This window comes from Mobula hypostoma, chromosome 4 (assembly GCF_963921235.1).
Source record: "Mobula hypostoma chromosome 4, sMobHyp1.1, whole genome shotgun sequence".
Lineage (NCBI taxonomy): Eukaryota > Metazoa > Chordata > Chondrichthyes > Myliobatiformes > Myliobatidae > Mobula > Mobula hypostoma.
In genome coordinates, this window is record NC_086100.1 from 165,827,712 (window position 1) to 165,851,025 (window position 23,314).

The 23,314-nt window shown below is 42.5% G+C and overlaps 1 protein-coding gene across 9 annotated transcripts in view; it reads right to left on the reverse strand.

Annotated features, from left to right (window-relative positions):
• Window positions 1-23,314, reverse strand: part of stpg2 (sperm-tail PG-rich repeat containing 2) — a 751,871-nt gene that overhangs the window by 404,887 nt on the left and 323,670 nt on the right. The window lies entirely within an intron of this gene.

Consider the following 23,314-nt stretch of genomic DNA (forward strand, 5'->3'; position numbering starts at 1 on the left):
ATTATTCTTCTCCCACTTAGAAATAGTAAATTGGTCTGAAATGTCACAATTCCTTGCCTCCCACAGTTTCTGCTCAAAACACTGTGTTTCTCTAGCAGATTGTTTGCCATGCCAAATACCAGCATCTGCAATATCTTGTGTCTCTGGACAAAAGGGATGTTTGTGAGAGGGTGGAGACCAAGAGAGATAATGTCAGAAGTAACGGTGCTGAGGGATGAGAGAGGGTGCTGAGGGATGAGAGAGGGTGCTGAAGGCTTATTGATCACAGCTGACATGTCTAGAGGAGATGTAAAAGGAGGAAGAATGGGAACAGAAAGAATGGGAACAGAAAGAAATGCAAATTGCTGGACATCTGAAACAGAGTGAATGCTGGAAATTCCCAATAGGTCAACCAGCATCTCTGCAGAAAGAAATGGAGCAAAGATTATATTTTGATAAACTTTCAATTATGCTGGCAGTTTTGTTTTTGATGACTCATGAAAATAATGGGCTACACCACCAGGGTGGAAATTAGAGGGGGAAAAAATGTTCTCCCAGAGGCTTGTCAGATGTTAGAACACTCTTTCTCAAAGGAGAGTAGAAACAGGAGTTATAACAATTTTCAAGGCAGTGGTAGATTGCTTCTTGATAAGCTATGGACTGAAAATTTACTTGGGGGAGTAGGAATGCAGGAGTTGAGGTTACAAGTCAAACTAACCACCTTATTAAATGTTGCATCAGGATCAAGGGGGTCGTAAACACAAAATACTCTGCAGATGCTGGGGTCAAAGCAACACTCACAACACGCTGGAGGAACTCAGCAGGTCGGGCAGTATCCGTGGAAACGATCAGTCAACATTTCGGGCCGAAACCCTTCGTCAGGACTGAAGAGGGAAGGGGCAGAAGCCCTATAAAGAAGGTGGGGGGAGGGTGGGAAGAAGATTGGAAGCTTCCAGGTGAAAAACCAGTAAGGGGAAAGATAAAGGGGTGGGGGAGGGGATAGGCAGGAAAGGTGAAGACATCTTTCCTTCTCCACCCCACTCTGCTTTCTGCAGGGATCATTCCCTCCGCGATTCCCTGGTCCACATGTCCATCCCCATGGATCTCCCACCCGGCACTTATCCCTGTAAGCATAAGCACTACACCTGTCCCTACACCTCCTCTCTTGCCACCATTCAGGGCCCCAAATAGTCCTTCCAGGTGAAACAACACTTCACTTGTGAGTCTGTTGGGATCATCTATTGCATCCGGTGCTCCCGGTGCGGCCTCCTCTACATTGGTGAAACCCGACACAGATTGGGGGACCGCTTCGTCGAGCACCTCCGCTACGTCCGCCACAACAGACAGAATCTCCGGTTGCCACCCACTTCAACTCTGCTTCACATTCCCATTCGGATATGTCCATACATGGCCTCCTCTACTGCCATGATGAGGCTAAACTCAGGTTGGAGGAGCAACACCTCATATACTGTCTAGGTAGTCTCCAGCCCCTTAGTATGAACATAGAATTCTCCAACTTCTGGTAATTCCCTCCCACCCACCCCACTTCCCCTATCCCAGTTTCACTCTGCCCCCTCCCCCAGCTGCCTACTACCTCCCTCATGGTTCCGCCTACTTCTACTACCCATTGTGCTTTCCCTTATTCCTTCTTCACCTTTCCTGCCTATCCCCTCCCTGCTTCCCCTCCCCCACCCCTTTATCTTTCCCCTTACTGGTTTTTCACCTGAAACCTACCAGCCTTCTCCTTCCCACCCTCCCCCCACCTTCTTTATAGGGCCTCTGCCCCTTCCCTCTTCAGTCCTGATAAAGGGTTCCGGCCCAAAACATTGACTGATCGTTTCCACGGATGCTGCCTGACCTGCTGCGTTCCTCCAGCGTGTTGTGAGGATCAAGGAGGTCAGTGTTCAATTCATTGTGGGAACATTTCCCCTCCATTTGCTCCACAGAATCCTTTCATAATCTGTCAGTTCATCCCCATAGCTTCTTTTGTGGGGCTTTCACTCTTTCCATGTCACCCTTTGGAGAGACACTTGAAGCATGTCCATCACCCACCTCCCAGGAGTTGCTCTGTGTTGGATGATTTTCAAAAGTGTTGACTCCAGCCCCTGCCACCCTGCCACTGTCTTCTCAAGGCAGCTTCACCTTATTAATCAAAATCATTCACAAAGGACTGTGCTTCCATTTCTTTGGGGACTGCAGCATTTTATGTCTCCAGGCCAAAAGCAGGCATAGGAAAGATGCTGGCTGATCTACAGGCTTTAGCCTACACTGGGAACTGTACGAGTAGCTACCGAGTGTCAAAGATAAAGTTTGTTCAGCAGTGCTTCTCCTGTCTGTGCCTATGTTCACCTGGAATATGAGATGAGGAAGAAGGGTACTGCAAAAAAAAATTATATACAATGATATAAAGATAAATATCAGACAAAACTCACAAATAGATTCCTGATCAAAGGTACCCACAACATTAAAACATTGCAGCACTGGCAGGCATAAGGCAAACTCATGAATCATTCATCACACATGGTCACTGTAAATATTAATAACTTGAAAATCTGTGCATCGGCTCTTATAAAATACTTGGAGAGTAAACAGATCAATCAATCATATGTGAAAATTAACCCATAACACCAGCACTGATGTGGCAACAGCTTGCATTTATATAGCACTTTAACAGGGTGCTTCATTAACAAGGTTTGCCCACCTGCCAAGAAAGGAGAGGTTAAATCAAAGGCTTAGAACATAGAACTAGAACAGTACAGCTAGAAGCAGGCCCTTCAGCCTGTGTCAAGTATGATGCCAAATTAAACATATCATGTTTGCCTGGTGAAGATCCATTTCACTCCATTCTCTGCCCCTCCACTGCCTGTCAAATACCACTGCTTCCTCTACTGCTCTGGCAGCCCACTCCAAGCACTTCCCACTCTATACGTAAGAAAACAACCTTACCTTGCACATCCCTTTTAAACTACCCACCTCCTCTCACCTTAAAGCTGTCCACTAGTATTTGACAGTTCTAACCTGGAAAAATGATTCTGACTGTCTGCCTTATCGTTTCACAAACTTTTGAAAGGTCTCCCCTCAGCCTGTTATGCTCCAGAGAAACAAATGCAGTTTTTCCAGCCTTTTCCTCCAGCTCATAACTTCTAATTCCAGCAGAATGTTTCTGAAAGCTCTCCAAGCCTCCGAATCTTTCCTGTAATGGGGCTACCAGAACTGCACACAATATTCTAAGTACAGCTTAAGCAAAGTTTGATACAACTGCAACATGACTTCCGTACTCTAATGCTCTGTGCCTCTAGTGATGAGGGAAAGCATGCCAAATGACTTCTTTATCACTGGATTTACTTGTTTTGCCACTTTCAGGGAGGCATGGACTTGAACCCCAAGATCTCTATGTACACAAAGCCATTAGTTTAAAGGTCTTAAAGGAGTTGATACAGAGAGATTTAAAGAATGAATTCCAGATGTCAAGGGTTTGGGAACTGAAAATAGAACCACAACTGGTGGGGTAGTTAGAATCAAGGGTGAAATCTCATCGGGAGGAGAGTTCTTGCAAGAAGTGGATTTTGAGAGCTCTTTGCAGATACAGAATCAAAGATTCATGAGTATAACAGCCCTAGTTCTAACAAATTTTCAGCTAATATTGATTTCTTTTCTTTTTAAAAAATAAACTCACAATCATAAAAATGGCAGATGCCACCATTGGTCTCTGCATTGCGATGATCAGTAATTGAAGTGGATTGAATGTGAAGCACAGGGACCTGAGATGTGCTGAATAAATCAATCCTTCTCAAGTTCAATGACTGATATTATCTTGAAACCTATCCTTATGTTTGTCTTTAGAAACTAATATTATACTTGAAACTTTAATATCCATGCAGTGTCTAGGATGTTATCAAATCTACAAACAGTAAGCACTGGAATAAAACAATTTCAGACAAAGCAGCATTTGGCCAACGACACACTCAGCACTGAAGACAATGTCTCCTGACAAGAGGTGTGCAAGATCACAACTGGATTAGATGGAGTAAATCAGGGAAAGCTGTTCCCTTTACTATTGACTGCATGGGATGCATAACAAAGACACAAGCTAATTGGCTGCATTGTGGTCTGGTGTGGAAATCTGAATGCACAGGAATGTAAGAAGATGCAGAGAGTAGCGGTTTCTGTCCAGTACATCACGGGGACATCCCTTCCCACTACTCGTTGCACAGTATCTACAGGAGGCCCTGCCTTAAGAAGGCAATGCCTATTATCAAAAATCCCCACCATCTGGTCTATGCTAACTCTCCCAGTGACCATCAGGCAGGAGGTACAGAAACCCAAAGTCCCAAATCACCAGGTTCAAGAAAAGTTACTTCCTTTCAGCCATTCAGTTCTTGAACCAAATTGCACAACTCTAATCATTACCTCAGTATAGTAACACAGAACGATTTCAACTAATTTACTCCATAATAGACTTAGTTTTTTTTGTTTTGTTCTAATTGTGTTCTTTCTTTTATAGTTTTGTAGAATTTATGTTGCTAATTTATGTTATTTTTTTCTTGTGATTTCTGCTTATATGATGCTATCTACCTGTGCTGCTGCTGCAAATAAGTTCTCATTGCATCTGTACGTACATTTACTTATACATGAGAAAACAAACTCGACTTTGACTTTGAACTATTCAGCCTGGTAAGATTGCTCTGTTCCCTGAAGGTTCCTCCTATCTCTTCCCATCTAAGTCCATCAGAGTAACTCTCTGTTCTCTCTTATTCCTTCCTCCCTGATAACCTTGTCTAGCCTCTTCTTGAATGCATTAATACAATTTATATCAAGCATTCCTGTGGGAGTTAATTGAAAAAAAATTATTCTGAAATCATTTTGGGTTTTCAATGACTGTTGGCCTTAAGCTCGACTTTTCCCCACAACTGCAAATATTCTTGCTATAGCCATGTTATCAAAACCCATCATCTTCTTAATAGTCTCTTCTTTTCTCTGAGGAGAACCAGTCCTTTCTTCATGTGTGAAACCTTGCATTTCTGGTGTCATCCTTGTACATATCCGCATTCACTCCAGTATACCTATTTTCTTATCACAACATAATCATTGGAACTGCATGTATTATATGAAGCACCTAAGTCTAAATAAGGTTTGACACAGCTTTAGAATGATCCCTACATTGCAATTCTACCCCTTCAGAAAAAAATACAGGATTTTAGGGGAGAAACAAAATAATGAAGACACTGGAGTGTGGAGCAAGCAATCCATTGGAGGAACTGAGCAAGTCAAACAGCATCTGTGGGAGAAAAGGGATTGTCAATGTTTTGCATCAAAATCCTTTCAACCTGAAACTTCACCTTTTCCTTTCCTGTCACTGACGTTGCTCAACGTGTTGAGTTGTTGCAGCATACTATTTGTTGCACAGTGTTTGGAGCTGCCTTGTTAAATTGTTGCACCATGCTAAGTGATTGGACTATTTGTCCTCAGAATCCCTTTAACTACCTCACCTCACTTGCACCCTCCCCTATTACGTAATTTCATAGAATCAAAGAGCTAACTGTATCCAGCACGGAAACAGGTCCTTCAGCCCAACTCATCAATGCTGACAACATTGCTTAACTAGGCTAGTCCCATTTGCAAATTATATTTTTTATGATTTGTTGACATAAAACGAGGAACAGGACCTTCCGGCTCTTCAAGCTGCATCACAGAGCAACCTCCAAATGAATCCTACATACATTGACCAATTAACCTCCCAACTGGTACGTCCTTGGATTGTGGGAGGAAACCGGAGCACCAGGAGGAAACCCATGGGGTCACAGGGAGAATGTACAAACTATTACAGGCAGTAGCAGGAATTGATCCTGGGTCACTGGTACTATGAAGTGTTATGCTAACCACTACGCCACTGTGATGCCCCAATTATTTGTCCTACCAAAATTAACTACAGCACACTATAAAGTGCTGAACTTCACTTGCCAGTTTTTTGCCCTTTTGTGCAAGCTTATTAATTACATCCTCCTGAAATTTACTGCTGTATTGTTAATCACAACCCCCTCTCCCTCAATTAGGCATCACTTGGAAATTGTGATTTTCATTACAGTGTCTAAAGCTGATATTTGTTTAACATTGATGGATGGTTCCAGGGCAGTCGATTCAAAACCCTGGGAAAAAGATATGGGATGAAGCGACAGGAGAGTAAAGAGAATTTTTTTTTCATATGATGTAATGAGCTAGAGTCCATTGGCTGGAGGAGTGGTGAGAATAGAATCAATCTAAACCTTCAAATATGAACTGAATATGTATTGGAGAGAAAATAATTTATAGTGCTGTGGGGAGGATGGGTTGATGAGATTACTCGGAATAGGCATGGACTCAGTGAGTGAAATGGTGTCCAAAGTGTTTCATAAAAACTGTGGATCTCTATAATTCAATGAAACCTGCAGGACACTTGGATATATTAGCTACCAGCATTTTAAAACGCTCAAGAGGAATTCCACATGAATGCTAAAACATGAAGGCATATAAGGGCACTTAACTGAGACTTAAAGAATCTTGTAGATAGTAAAGCTAGGCTAGGAAGATGAGGGAAGAAATTCCAGATGGAATTTTTGCTAGCTGATCATGCTGCCAATTAAATCAAGGATTACAAAAGGACAAAATTAGTTGAAACCAGAGATTTTGAAGGATTATTAGACTGTGGGGTATTTCATGGATAAAGCAGGTTATACCCTGCTAGCACATTTGTGGTAAGGAAGCCATTTTACACTGTTGCACCATCGCCCTGCCTGATAAACTCCTCTGAGACTACAGCCTGCTCCATGTGGTTGGGGCTATAATGGGGAAATTAACTGCTGGTGATACCCATAATGGTACATTATCTCAGGCACCCACTATCTCACTAGTCTGCCAAATATCAGGTAATGCATCAGAACAGATGGAGCATGCAGTGGGAGATAGGTTACGGACAATTTCACTTCTAAAGCCCAGATGTCAGATGCTTCACGTGAGTGGTTCAATGCACTGGAGAATACTTGGGCAAGGACTCTGATGTATTAGAATGATACCAAGCTAACATGAAGTAAAAAATGGTTTTTATTTATACAGTATACGGTACTTCATTCATACTCTTTTCAATCTATTTCAACATGCTTTATTGCCAATGAAATACTGTTTGAAGTGTCCTGCAGTAAGCTCCTGCAAATAGCCGGATGATAATGGAAAATCAAGAAAAAAAGCTGCAGATGCTGGGAATCTGAAATAAAAAAAGGAAAAACTGCAAATACCCAACAAGTCAGGCAGCATCTGTGGAAAGAGAAACAGGAATAGGTTGCAGAGAGGATGAGGAAGGAACAGATAGGACAAGGGTTGTCATGAGTCTAAGCTAGTAATGAAGTCATAGAATCACACAGCACAGAATCAAGCTCTTCAGCCCAACTGCTTCATGCTGACCAAGATTCCTATCTAATCTAATCCCATTTGTTTGCATTTGGTCTATATCCCTCCAAACCTTTCATATCCATATACCTGTCCAAGTATCATTAAAATACAGTGGATTTCAGTTAATTGGGCCATCGGTAACTGGAGCAACCGTTTATTTGCGACAACTCTTAAAGAATAAAAGCAATTCGAGAAAATAAGTGGAATTCCCTTAGTTTATTTGGGACAATATGTCACTAAATTGGGACAGAAGACTGTTGCCAAACAGTTTCTAACTAGCATTGGGCACATATAATTGTGTGGCCATTAAACACTACACCATACTTAGAGCAAGAGGTTTTTAAATAGCATCAGTTGCATGTGTTTATGTTCAAAAAGCTGTTATTTTCGTCACTGATAGTTGGTGAGTAATTAGCAGTAAGATGATTCAAGGCTGTTTTGAATGGTTTCAAATATTCAGGCTTGGACATGGCAGAAATGTCTGGGAGTAAACTTGAAATTATTTCACTACTTCAACAAGTTAGGAACTACGAATAATTTGTAGGTATCAGCAATCATCTTGAATATTACAATGAAAATAAAGATTTGGAGAATGCAATCATCAGAAGCATTCTTTGAAGGCAGTCCATTATCTGCACTAGATGTCTGCACTGATTTTGTTCATTTACAGTTAATCAAAAGAATATAGCAGTCCATAAATTACTATTAGGAACAAATAAACATTTTTGTAGTACTGTAGAAGTTCTGGTAGTTTTATACTTTGTTCTGTATTTCATTTAAATATATAACTAGTTACTGAGTTAAACTGTAGTTTGTCACCTTTATACCTTTTCAACGATTATGACAAAGCTTCAGCAAATGGGGCAATCGCTTAATTGGGCCAAAATATACTCATCCCAGTGTGTCCCAATTGACAGGATTCCAGTGTAATTAATGTGTATGCCTTAATTACTTCTTCTAGCAGCTTATTCCTAATACTAATCACCATCTGGGTGAAAAAGTTACCCCTAAGTTTCCTATTTTTCCCCTCTCCTCTTAAACCTGTATCATCTAGTTCTTTTAAAAACGCAAACACGAGGAAATCTGCGGATGCTGGAATTTCACGCAACACACATAAAAGTTGCTGGTGAACGCAGCAGGCCAGGCAGCATCTCTAGGAAGAGGTACAGTCGACGTTTCGGGCTGAGACCCTCATTCACCAGCAACCGTCTAGTTCTTGATACCCAAACACTGGGAAAAAGGCTGAGCATTCATCTTATCAGTGCCCTTATAATATTTTTATACACCTGTATAAGATCACCCCTCATTCTCCTATGTTTGAATGAAAACGGTCACAGCCTGCTCACCCTTGGGATGGGTATGAAGGGCTATGATGGGTACAGGATGAGGCAAAATAACAGTTCGGTATGTACTAGATTAGATGAAGGGTCTTTTTCTCTGCTGTATTGCTCTATGACTCAGTCCTTCAAGTCCTACCAACATCCTCACAAATCTCATCTGAACTCTTTCCAACTTAACATCTTTGCTGTATCAGGGTGACTAAAACTGAACACAATGCTCTAAATGTAGCCTCATGAGCATCTTGTACAACTGCAGCATAAGATCACACCTTCCTTACTGAGTAACACCCACAAATTGCTGGAGGAGCTCAGCAGGTCAGGCAGTATCTATGAAAATGAATGAACAGTCGACGTTTCCATAAGACCATAAGATATAGGAGCAGGAGTAGGCCAGTTGGCCCATCAAGTCTGCTCCGCCATTCAATCAGGAGCTGATCCAATTATTCCAGTCATACCCACTCCCCTGTCTTCTCCCCATACCTTTTGATGCCCTGGCTAATTAAGAACCTGCAGGGTGAGACCTTCTTCAGGACTGGAAAGGAAGCTAGAATAGAAAGACTGGAGAGGTGAAGTAGGACTAGCTAGAAGGTACTTGGTCAAGCCAGGTGGGTGGGAAAGGTTAAGGGCTGGAGAAGAAGGAATCTGTCGGAGAGCACAGTGAACCATAGGAGAAAGGGAAGAAGGAGAGGCACCATGGGGAGGTGATACACAAGTGACAAGAGGAGGTAAGAGGCCAGAGTGAGGAACAGAAGAAGAGGGAAAAAAATACTCGAAGGAGAAACTGATGTTTATGCCATCAAGTTGGAGGCTACCTAGGTGGAATATGAGGTACTGTTCCTCCACCCTGAGGGTGGCCTCATTGTGGCAAAAGAGCAGGCCAAGGACCAACATGTCGGAACAAAAAAGGGAATAGGAATTAAAATGGCTGGCCACCAAATATTTCTGCTTATGGCGGATAGAGTGGAGGTGCTCAACAAAGTAGCCTCCAGTTTAGCTCGGTCTCACCAATGCAGAGGAAGCCTCATTGGGAGCACCGGATACAGTAGATGACCCTAACAGATTTGCAGGTGAAGTGCTGCTTCATCTGGGATGGACTGTTGGGAGATGTGAATGGAAGTAAGGGTGAAGATGAATGGGCAGGTGTAGCATTTCTGTTGCTTGCCAGGAGGGAGATTAATGAAGAGAGACAAATGGACAAGAGAATCATGGAGGGAGCAATCCCTGTAGAAAGCTGAGAATGTGGGGGCAGCGGGGGGAGGTAAAGATGTGTTTGGTGGTTTGGAGTTTGGTTTCTATCCTGAGTGCCCAGGTTGATGAATGCCAACATGCCAAAAGCCTTTCTCACCACTATGTCTTTCTTCAGAAAACCATGTAAAGATTCAAAGTATACTTCTTATTAAAAATATATGCAGTACACAACCCTGAGGTTTGCCTTCCCGCAGACAGCCATGAAACAAAGAAATACAATCAAAACCCATTCATGGAAAACATCAAACACACAATGCGCAAAAAAAGAACAGATTGTGCAAATGGCAAAAACAAGCGAATAACACACAGAATATTAAGCACCAAACTACAGAGCCAATGAAACAGTCTAGGAATGTTCAGTTTAGTTCAGTTCAGTTGAATTTAGTGCTTCGTTGTTCGTTGACTGCGGGTGGCAGAGTCAATCCACCCTGATCAAAATCACACAAAATAGCTAGCAATAAAGGAAAGGGTAACCAGAAACACATATGAACTGCAATGTCCTCTAACAAGCCAAATTCACAAACTGCTCTGATCAAACCTTGTTCAAAACCCTAGACTCCTGCACTTTACTCAAGACCCCAGACTCCTGCACCTTCCTCGACTCTAGACTCCAGCATTTTACTCAAGATGCCTAGACTCCTGCACCTTGCTCAAGACCTTAGACTCCTGCACTTTACTCGAGACTCTAGACTCCTGCACTTTACTCAAGACCCTAGACTCCTGCACCTTCCTCGACTCTAGACTCCAGCATTTTACTCAAGATGCCTAGACTCCTGCACCTTGCTCAAGACCTTAGACTCCTGCACTTTACTCGAGACTCTAGACTCCTGCACTTTACTCGAGACTCTAGACTCCTGCACTTTACTCAAGACCCTAGACTCCTGCACCTTGCTCAAGACCCTAGACTCCTGCACTTTACTCAAGACCCTAGACTCCTGCACTTCACTCAAGACCCTAGACTCCTGCACCTTACTCAAGACCCTAGACTCCTGCACATTGCTCAAGACCCTAGACTCCTGCACTTTACTCAAGACCCTAGACTCCTGCACTTTACTCAAGACCCTAGACTCCTGCACTTTACTCAAGACCCTAGACTCCTGCACTTCACTCAAGACCCTAGACTCCTGCACCTTACTCAAGACCCTAGACTCCTGCACATTGCTCAAGACCCTAGACTCCTGCACTTTATTCGAGACTCTAGACTCCTGCACTTTACTCGAGACTCTAGACTCCTGCACTTTACTCAAGACCCTAGACTCCTGCACCTTGCTCAAGATGCCTAGACTCCTGCACTTTACTCAAGACCCTAGACTCCTGCACTTTACTCAAGACCCTAGACTCCTGCACCTTGCTCAAGATGCCTAGACTCCTGCACTTTACTCAAGACCCTAGACTCCTGCACCTTGCTCAAGACCCTAGACTCCTGCACTTTACTCAAGACCCTAGACTCCTGCACTTTACTCAAGACCCTAGACTCCTGCACCTTACTCAAGACCCTAGACTCCTGCACCTTGCTCAAGACCCTAGACTCCTGCACTTTACTCAAGATACTAGACTCCTGCACCTTGCTCAAGACCCTAGACTCCTGCACCTTGCTCCAGCAGGAGCAAGTGAGAGAGAGAGGGAGAGGGAAACTGATAAAACGCAAGCAGACAGAGCTGAACATCCACTCGCCTTCTGTTCTCATCCTCATTGTTTTTAAGTTTGCTCGATGTTTTAATCAGCGAGTTGGTCAAGAATTGAGGCCCATCACGGGGTCACGATCCACCATTAGGCTGCACACTCCACTCCCAGCTTCGCTCTAATCCACGTCAAATTCCCTCAGGGACAGCAAAAGCACCAGATTGCTCAGTTGGCCCAAAAACACATTTTCAAAAGTAACTTACAGGGTCCAATTGCACACAGATTAGTAATAGAAGTATATTAAAAAGCAGAAGGAGAAGAAGCAGTTTTGTGAACTTTAGGACATTGCTGTTGGTCACATTGGTCGCTGGTGCCATCTTGTACTTGCACTTGTAGATCTCTCTGTCCTCCAACACTTCCCTGGACCCTCCCGTTCTCAGTGAAAATCCTACCCTCATTTATCTTCCAAAATGGCAACACCTTCCCCTAATATCATCTGGTCATCCAGTTGACAGATTAACGAGAAAAGTTAGAGACTGAAAACACAAACAAACATAATGTTTGCAAAATGCAGGTCAATATATCTGCAGTAATTTGCACCAGATCAAGTAGTATTGGTGGAAAGGAAATAAATTAACTTAGCTTTATGAAGGGGTCATCTACAACAGAATTGTCCAGTCCAAGTATGCATCAAGAAAGTAAGTTACCTTGCATTGATACATCTAATACTGTTTCCCAAAGTGTCTCAGTGCTCCTGTTTACATTGGGCTTTGTTGGAGACCACATACAGTCGGGTCAGAGTGATAATAAGCAGATCATCTGTTTCTGTGATGTTAAATGAGGGATAAGTATTGGCCAAAACAATGGGGAAATATCCTTTGCTTTTCTTTGAAATAAATACACAAAATCTTTCACATCCACCTTCATAATTAGGCACAGACCATGGTTTAAAATTTTACCTGTGACTCATAAAACAGAGCACAGAACAGTGAACACAAGGCAAAGCTCCTCAGCCCACAATGTCTGTGCTGAACGTGGTGCTAAATTAAACTAAATCTCTTCTGCCTATACACAATTTAATTCCCTAAATACTGCATTCATGTCTCTCTCTATCATATCTGCTTTCACCACCAACTCTGGTAGCCTGTTCCAGGCACCTACAAATCCCTATGTAAACAATTTACCCCATATCTCCTTTAAACTTTCCTCTTCAGTTTACATGCATGTCCTCTAGTATTTGACAATTCCACCCCGTGAAAAAGATTCTGACTGTCTATTCTGCATAAACCCCTCATAATTTTACAAACTGATAGCCTGATGGGCACCTTTCATCCTCCGATGCTTCAGGGAAAACAACCCAAGACTTTTTCAACCACTCTTCACAGCTCATTCGCTCTAATCAAGGCAGCCTCCTGGTAAATCTCTTCTGCACCTTCACCAAAGTCTTTCCCATAAAGGGCCAACTAGGACAGCATTGCCAACACCCCCTCCTTCCCTCAGTGTTGCAGTGGAGAATCAGCCTGGACTTTTGTGCCCAAGCCTGTGAGCTGCAATCTATACATGGAAGCTGACGACTCAGGCAAGTGGGAACAGGGCTGGAACTGAGCAGCTGATATGAAGGTGGGCAAAGTGGAAGCACAGACTGTGTAAGGACAATAGTTTCAGCCCAAGTAACATTGCGCTTCAAATGAGTTGGGCAGTCCCTATGGCCGTTCACTCTCCGAAACATTACCTCCCAGCTCCAAAGCCCGTATTAACCTTGACGGGGAGAGAAAACCTGACAGCACCATTTATTTTACACTGAGTGACCTCTACTGGCAAAAATACGTCACTGGGTATGAGCCACATCTGCTGCAAAAATAAGACCCACGGCATTGTTTGGTGATTTTATACTCCCTGCAGACATTGATTTAGTTTTAATTAATGGTTATGACAAAAGGAGAGCTTTATCTTCTCTCAGACATAACCTTGGAAACATGTTCCAGCTTCTGCAACCTTTGTCTCTTTCTTTTTGCTTCTTCCCTGTCTGTCTGCATCCTCTAGCAGGTGAATTGCCAAGCTATCAGACGAATAACTGGGTATAGGACAGCACTCTCGATACTAACCTGCTCTCTCCTAACTGCCCCTCCAGTGTAAAAAGAGGCAAAATTCTGTGTAACACAGGAAATAAAGTGACCTGCTGCCAAGTTCCAAAATCTGTGCCTTGGAGTTGGGAAGACCAAGGATAATTAAAATCTTGAAAGTTACTGGGAAGATGTGGGATTGCAGTGTTGTAGTTACAATCAGACAGGTCATGACCTTATTAAATAGGAGTTTATATTGAGTTTATCATCATATGTATAAGTACACGTACCCATAGATGCAACAAAAAAATTATCTGCAGCAGCACCAAAAGCATATACAACATTCAAACAGCATTCACGAAGAACATAAATTATGTGCTTGATTTTTAAGAGTAAGAACATAAATTGAGCAATAAAGCAAAGTCTATTTTAGTGCAAAATGGTCATAGTATTGCTAAACTGTAATGATTCGTGTAGTGCTGAATGGTTGAAGCGAAATTGCTGGTTTTGATCTTGATCATGTGGGAATTCAAGCTCCTGAACCACTTGCATGATGGCAGCTACAAGAAGATGGCATGGCCCAGAAGCCGGGATCTTTGTTGCCTTCTTGATGCAGCACCTCCTGTAGATACTACAAATTGTGGGGAGAGATGTGTCCGTGATGTATTGGGCTGAATCTACTCCTCTCTGCAGCCTCTTAGGTACTCTCTGTGCACTCAAATTGTCATACCACACCATAATGCAACCAGTCAAGACACTTTCAAAAGTACATCTGCTGAACACACATGAAATGCTGGAGGAACTCAGTAGGCTGGGCAGCATATATGGGAAAAAACCCTTGGCAGTACTGGAGAAAAAAGCTGAGGAATAGATTTGAAAGATGGGGGGAGGGGAGAGAGAAACGCCATGCAATAGGTGAAACTTGGGGGGGGGGGAATGAAGCAAAGAGCTAGAAAGTACATTGGTGAAAGAGACAGAAGGCCATGGAAGAAAGAAAAAAAGGGGGGGAGGAGCACCAGAGGGAGGTGATGGGTGAGCAAGGAGATAACATGAGAGAGGGACAAGGGGATGGGAAATGATGAAGGGTGTGGTGGAGGCATTACTGGATATTTGAGAAATCAATGTTCATGCCATCAGGTTGGAGGCTACCCAAACGGAATATAAGGTGTTATTCCTCCAACCGAAGTGTAGCCTCATCTTGACAGTGGAGGAGACCATGGATGGACATATCTGAATGGGAATGAGAAGTGGAATTAAAATGGGTGGCCACTGGGAGATCCCATTTGTTCTGACGGACGGAGCGTAGATACTCGTCGAAGCAGTCTCCCAACCTACGTTGGACCCAAACATCGACTGTACTTTTTTCTGTAGATGCTGCCTGTCCTGCTGAGTTCCTCCAGTATTTTGTGTGAGTTGCTCGGATTTCCAGCATCTGCAGACTGTTACATCTGTTGAAGTTTGTTAGCGTGTTTGGTGACAAGCTGAACATCCTTAAACTTCTCAGAAAGTAAAATTGCTGGCATATCTTCTTTATGATTGCATCTCTGTGCTTGGCCCAAGACACCTTATACTAAAATACTGGCATTTAAAGCTGCAGCGTCTCCTCTACCACTGATGTAGACTGTTCACCCTCCTTTCTATTCCTGAAGTCAACATACAGCTCTTTAGTTTTACCGAAGTTGAGCAAGAGGCTGTTCTTATGGCAGCACTCAACCAAGCTTCCTACCTTGCTGCAGAACCGTAGACATCTTCTGTTGCGTGACAAGTCTGTTTCAAATCAAATCGTTCAAATGGTTCAATTTAACATCAGAGACTTTATACAGTATACAACCTGAAACTCTTACTCGTCACAGACATCCACAAAAAAAAACAGAAGGAATAAATGATAGACACTTCAGAACCACAAAGCTCCCCCTCCCACACACAAACAGCAGCAAAAGCATCGACCTCCCCCCCCCCCAGCTTGCAGAAATATCAATACAAGTTTGTAGATGATGCCACTGCAGTGGGAAAAATCTCAAATAATGAGAAGTTGGAGTACAGAAAAGAGGTGGTAAGCCTAGTGACACATCGTCATGACAACAACCTTTCGCTTAATCTCTGCAAAATGAAAGAGTTGGTCACCGACTTCAGGAAGGAGAAGGTGCACATACTCTTGTTTACATCAATGATGCCGAGGTTGGGAGGGTTGAGAGCTTTAACTTTTGAAGAGTGAACATCATGGTTGGCCTGTCCTGGTCCAACCACGTAGACACCAAGGCGAACAAAGTACATCAGTACCTCTATTTCCTCAGGGTCTCTCAAAGTTACCACACAAGTGGGCAGGGTTTTAAGAAGGCTTATAGGGCATTCTCCTTCATTAGTCAGTGTATTGAGTTCAAGATCCACAAGGTAATGTGGAAACTCTATAAAACCCTGCTTAGGCCGCACTTTGAATATTGTATTCAGTTCTGGTCACCTCATTATAGGAAGAATGTGAGATTAGAGAGCATGTCTTCTGAGGATAGTTTGAGTGAGCTAGGGCTTTTCTATCTGCAGAGAAGGAGAACCAGAGGTGATTTCATGGAGGTGTACAAGATTAGAAGAGGTATAGATCAAAAGGAGGGCCAGTGCAGAAATGGTGAAAACAAGTGGGCATTATTTTATTGTGAATGGAGTAAAGTATAAGGGCAGGATGTCAGAGGTAGGTATTTTACACAGAGCATGTGGAATGCCCAGCCAGGGATGCTGGTAGGAGGCAGATACACTTGGGACAGTTAAGAAACTCTTAGATGGGCACATGAATGATAGAAAATGGAGGGATATGTGAGAGGGAAGGGTTAGATTGATCTTCGAACAGGTTAAGCAGTCATCATAATATCGTGGGCTGAAAGGCCCGTACTGTGCTGTAATGTTTCAAATGCTATACAGTAATGTTGTATAATAAACTTCACAATATTATTTCATCTTCAGAGAAATTTGACTGGTTGAGTTAAATGTTCTGGTTTATCTGTACATTGGCGTTTGTTTTTTATATAAATAAATTGGTAAGTAGCCAAGTTTCTGAATTATAAAATCTCTCATAACCTAGGAAGGATTTGGACCTCATTGTCTGTAATGAACTCTGGGACAGCCAGAGGATATGAAGAGTGTCTGAGGTACTGTTCTGTCACTGTGGAAAATGCTAATGTGTTCACTAAGATTCTTATTGTTTCCTGCACACTCACTGTACAAGGGCAAGCCACACCTTGGGTTGGGTGAGGAACTGGAAGATGAAAAGGACCAACAAGTGAGAGAATCAATGTGAGAGAAGCAACTTTTAGTGGGAAGTTAAGGACTGGGAAGCTTTTAAAAATGAACAGAAAGCATCTAAAAAAAAAGCCACAAGGAGAGACAGAGAGGAAAGGTGAAGGGTAAATGAGCCAATAGCATAAAAGAGGATATCAGTAGTTTTTTTCAGACATACAGTATAAAGATTAAAAGAAAGGTGAGAGTAGGTATCCCTGTCTGCTGGAAAATGACACTCAAGAGTAAAGGGGGACAAAGAAACAGCAGATGAACTGAATAAGTATTTTGCATCAGCCTTCACTGTGGAAGACACTGTCAGTATGCCAGAAATTCAAGAATGTCGGGGGGCAGAAATGAGTGTAGTTACTATAACTAAGCAGAAGATGCTTGGAAAGCTGAAAGGTCTGATGGTATATTGGTCACCTGGACCAAATGGACAACACCCTAGGATTCTGAAGAAGGTATTGAATTGATTATGGAAGCATTAGTAATGACCTTTCAAGAATCACAAGATTCTGGAATGGTTCCAAAGGACTAGGAATTTGCAAATGTCACTCCACCCTTTAAGAAGGGAGAGGGGCAGAAGAAAGGAAATTATGAGCCAGTTGGCCTGACCTCAGTGATTGGGAAAATGTTGGAGTCCATTATTAAAATGAGGTTTTGGAGTACTTGGAGGTACATGATAAAGCTGGCCGAAGTCAGTATGGTTTTCACAAGACAAAACCTTGCCTGACAAATCTTAATGAGATAAGGAAGTCTACAGATACTGGAAATCCAAAGCAACACAGACAAAATGCTGGAGGAACTCAGCAAGTCAGGGAGCATCATTGGAAATTAATAAACAGTTGATGTTTCAGACCGCCACCCTTCTTCAGCAAGAAATCTATTGGAATTCTTTGAGGCAGGATAGACAAAGGAGAGTCAGTGAATGTTGTTTACTTGGATTTTCAAAAGGCTTTTGACAACTGCCAGCATTGAGACTGCTTAACAAGATAAAAGTCCATGGTATTACAGGAAAGATACTAGCATGGATAGAAGATAGGCTGACTGGCAAGAAGCAAACAGTGGAATAAAGGCACCTATTCTGGTTGGTTGCCAGTGATTAGTACTGTTCCACAGGGGTTAGTATTGGGACTGCCTCTTTTCACATTATATGTCAGTGATTTGGATGACAAAATTGATGGCTTTGTGGCCAAATTTAAAGATAGGTGGAGGGTCAGGTAGCATTGAGTAAGCAGGCGATCTGCAGGAGGACTTAGACAGATTGGGAGAATGGGCAAAGGGTGGTGATAGAATATTGTGTATCGTTGTGCATGTTGGTAGAAGGAATAAAGGCATAGACTATTTTCTAAAAGGGGATAAAATAAAAAAATCAGTGGTGTAAAGGGTCTTGGGAGTCCTTCTGCAGGATTCCCTAAAGGTTAACCTGCAGGTTGAATCTGTGGTAAAGAAGGCAAATGCAATGTTAGCATTCATTTTGAGAAGACTAGAATACAAGAGCAAGGATGTAATGCTGAGGCTTTATACAGCATTGGTCAGACTGCACATGGAGTATTGTGAGCAGCTTGGGCTCCTTATGTAAGAAAAGATGTGCTGGCATTAGAGACAGTCCAAAGCAGGTTCATGAGAATGCTTCCAGGAATGAAAGGGTTAATGTATGAAAGGAGCATTTCATGGCTCTGGGCCTGTACTCACTGGAGTTTAGAAGAAATGATGGGGGGATCTCATTAAAAGTCCAAGACGGAGTGGATAGGAGAGGATGTTTCCTGTAGTAGGTGAATCTAGGACCAGAAAGCACAGCCTCAGTATAGAGGGATGTCCATTTAGAACTGAGATTAGGAAGAATTTCTTTAGCCAGAGGGTGATAAATCTGTGGAATTCATTGACATGGTGGCTGTGGAGGTCAAGCTATTAAGTAGATTTAAAGCAGAGGTTGATAGTTTCTTGGCTAGTCAGGGTGTTAAAGGTTACAGGGACAAGGCAGAAGGGAGGGGTAATAAATCAGCCATCATGGAATGGTGGAGCAGACTCAGGCCGAACGGACGAATTCTCTGCCTATGTCTTGTGGTCCAATGGTCTTATAATCTTTAAGGGGGGAGAGGAACAACCACTAGGCACTAAACATACAATGGAATTCCACTGTCAGTCAGATTGCAAAGAGAAGTGCTCTTTTGAGAATAGTTTGGTGTTATATCTATTGGCTCATATCCTTACTGGCTTGCATCCAGTGCTCCAAGTACAATGGCATCACAAAGCAAATAATGTTGCACTAGTTAAAACCAGAAGAATCCACTGATATTCCATGCTAGTAATGATTATGAATGCACACTGACAACCAACAGGATATATCAGAGCCACTCCAGATCAGAAGAAAACTTATTTGTACTTCAAATGTTTGTAGTTTGTTATACAAAAAATAATTAAATTCTGTGGTGGTATTCAAAACTTTAAAGTACCATTTTAAAATTAATTCTGTTAGAGACAGCAAGAAGAAAAAAGGAGAATTTAGGAGGAAATTCTACTCTTAGATTCACGAAGTCATGGAGTAACACAGCATAGAAAGAGATCTTTCCACACAGCACATCCATGCTGACTTTCTAATCTAGTCCCATTTGGCCATATAAAGTCATAGAAAATTACAAGACAGAAACAGGCCCCTCGGCCCATCCAGTCTGTGCTGAACCATTTAAACTGCCTAGTCCCATTGACCTACACCCAGCAGATAGACCTCCACACCCTACCATCCATGTACTTATCTAAACTTCTCTTAGATGTTGAAATCAAAATCCCATCCAACACTTGCACTGACAGCCCATTTCACACTCACACAACCCTCTCTTTGAGGAAGTTTCCCCTCATGTCTCCCTTAAACATTTCACCTTTCACCCAAAACCTCTTGTTGTAGTCTCCTCAAACCTCAGCGGAAAAAACACAAACAAGAGAAAATCTGCAGACGCTGGAAATCCGAGTACCACACACAAAATGCTGGAGGAACTCCGCAGGCCAGGCAGCATCTATGGAAAAATGCACAGTCGATGTTTCCAGCTGAAACCCTTCGGCAGATCTGGAGAAAAAAAGCTGAGGATTAAATTTGGGAGGGGAGAGAGAAACACTATAGGGGAAACTTGGAGGGAGAGGGATGAAGCAAAGAGCTAGGAAGTTGATTGGTGAAAGAGACAAAAGGCCATGAAAGAAAGACAAAAGGGTGGGGGGGGGGAGCACCAGATGGAGGAAATGGGCAGGCAGGGAGATAAAATGAGATGGGGAAAAAGGGTTGGGAAATGGTGAAGGGGGGGCATTACTGGAAGTTTGAGAAATCGATGTTTATGCCATCAGGTTGGAGGCTATCCAAACGGAATATAAGGTGTTGTTCCTCCAATCTAAGTGTGGCCTTATCATGACAGTGGAGAAGTCCATGGATGGATATATCAGAATGGGATGGGAAGTGGAACTAAAATGGGTGGCCACTGGGAGATCCTGCTTGTTCTGGTGGACAAAACGTAGATGCTCAGCGAAGTGGTCTCCCAATCTACGTCAGTGGATAAAGCCAGCTTCCATTTACCCTGTCTGTACCCCTCATAATTTTATCTACCTCTATCAAATCTCCACTCAATCTTCATGTTCTAGGGAATAAAGTTCTTACCTATTGAATCTTTCCTGATGACTCAGTCCTGGCAACATCATTGTAAATTTTCTCTGTACACTTTCAATCTTATTTACATCTTTCCTGTAGGTAGGTGACCAAAACTGTATACAATACTTTAAATTAGGCCTCACCAACATCTTATACAACTTTAAATAACATTCCAACTCCTGTACTCAATATTTTGATCTATGAAGACTAGTATGCCAAAGTTTTCTTAATGACCCTATCTACCTGTGACATCACTTTCATTGAATTATGTATGGACCTGTATTCCCAGATCCCAGATCCCTTTGTTCTACTCCATTTCCAAAATATTTAGCATCAAGGCACTGGTAGACTGCTAAAGAGTTTGGGTTCAATATTTTGGACTTACAGAAAAATTGAGGAACACCTAACATACTGAAGGAACTCAGTGGGTCAGACAGAATCTATGGAGGGTAATGGACAGTTGATGTTTCTGGTTGAGACCCTTCATCTGGACTGGAAAGGAAGAGGGTGGACAGCCAGTATAAAAATGTTGGGGGAGGGAAAGGAGTAGGAGCTAATGGGTGATAGGTGGATCCAGGTGAGTGGCGATGATAGGCTGGTGAGGGAGGGGGAGAGTGGGAATCATGATACATTGCCTTGGTTCCTGCTCCCTCTATGTGCAAAAAAGAAGCTCAAGGTGTTATTGTGACAATCCATTAACACACTTTGGTTATTTTGTTGACTGTGCAATATGTTGCCACTTAATGCAGGGGAACTGATAGTGAATGTAACTATTTCAATTGAGTTTTATTTATGAGTTTTATTTTGTAGTCAAGAGCCAGAAGATTTTTGCAAATATCACTCCATGCAAACCTCATGTGAAGTTGAAGTTTTACCTACTTCCTTCCATGGTTTAGAATAAAGCAAACAATTTTCAACATTATCATACTATCTAATCTTGGTCCCAAGTTTCCTCTGTTACTAAAACCTTCTTGGCATACTATAGTCTTCAGATACGAAATTCGACATTTTCAAATGACCAGCTTTGTATTTCATAGCTGGTTTCCCCTCCTTCTTTTCTTCCATTTCAGATATCAGTCATCGCCTCCTCATTATACAGTACCTCCATCCCTTTGCTATTCCCTAAACAATGTCGCTTTCTATCTCTGCCATTGTATCTCTGCCTGTCTCCACCCTATTGCAGACCTTCCTGTTTTAGTTCTCTCCATCCCTTACCTCCACCTCTTAAACTTGTTTCACTTTTAACTTCCGATGTAAGCTTATTGACCTGAAATAGTAACTTTGATTCCAGACGCTGCCTGACCTGCTGAGTGTTTGCAGAATTTTCTTTATGTGGGTAATTTTATTTCAGAATTATGGCTCCGAGATCACTGGGTGCATTTTACTAGGTGCAATTGTTAACTTTGTCATCCTCAACTTCAGAAATCAACCATAGAACTGTACAAATGTTCTGAGATGATATCCTGCTTGACTAACTCTGATCCAATCCAAACTAGATCCCTATGATTCGACATTGCAGAGAGGTGTGAGTCTGTTAATTAAATGTTGCAATAAATCACTTCTACCATGTGCACGCACAAAAGCCTTAATTTCCTGTTTCAATCTATGTGTGATTGGCATCGAATAAGATTCATGCAAACCCGCTGCCTCATGGCAAAAAGCAAATTCGAACGCAAAACCCAAACAGAGCAGCAAAGCTCACCACCAATCTCACTGAATCTGGCAGCAACACAACGAAGCATTCAGCGAGACAGAAGAAATTGTAGTGCATCCTGAGAAGTGTGTGGCAGCTCAGGAAAAGGTTGGCACCGAGGAAAACCCCTGACACACATACAAAGCAGCAACAATGATGGCATGTGTCACATACACGACGTGGCAAAAATGATGCAATTTTAACTTGATATAGCTTTCATAAATTAGTGCATCAGAACTTAAACATAAAAAAAAGCAATTATGAAAATCTTGGTCCCAGTCAAAATCAATATCCATGTTATAGTCGCATAGTATGACAGACTCTTCAACCCAGTGAGTCAACACTGAATATCAAACAGACAGCTATACCATCCTAATTCATTCTCTACACATTCCCACCAAATTCTGCTATTCATCTACACACTAGGGGCTATTTAACTACCAACCCGCAGGTCTCTGGATGCGGGAGGAAGTTGGAGCAGCCCAAGGACACTCACAGACACGGGGAGAATGTGGCAATCTCACTCAGACAGCACCCAAGATCAGGACTGAAACCAGATCACCAGAGCTATGAAGCAGCAGCTCTACTGTCTCACTCACTCCTACTGCGCTGGCCAGTTGGCCTGAAAGACATGTCTCTGAACTTACACACAAACTTTGACCAGATTACCATCCTCAGAATGCAGGTAACTACTCTTTACACCTTTAATTCCTGGTAGTGCTCCCCAAGTCTTTCTGCACCTGGTAATGCTCCCTAACTCTTTCTGCACTGCATTGACAACTGCATTCATGCACCCATGCTGAGTTTGTCAACTTCATCAACTTTGCCTCCAACTTCCACCCTGCCATTAAATTCCCTTTGTCCATTTCTGACATCTCTCCTCACTTCCTCAATCTTTCTGTCTCCATCTCTGGAGACAAACTGACAAACTGTGTACCAATATCTTTTATAAACCTACCGACTCCCACAGGTATCTAAACTTACCTCTTTCCACCCTGTCTCCTGTAAAAATTACTATTTCATTTGCAGCTCACTCAAAATGCTG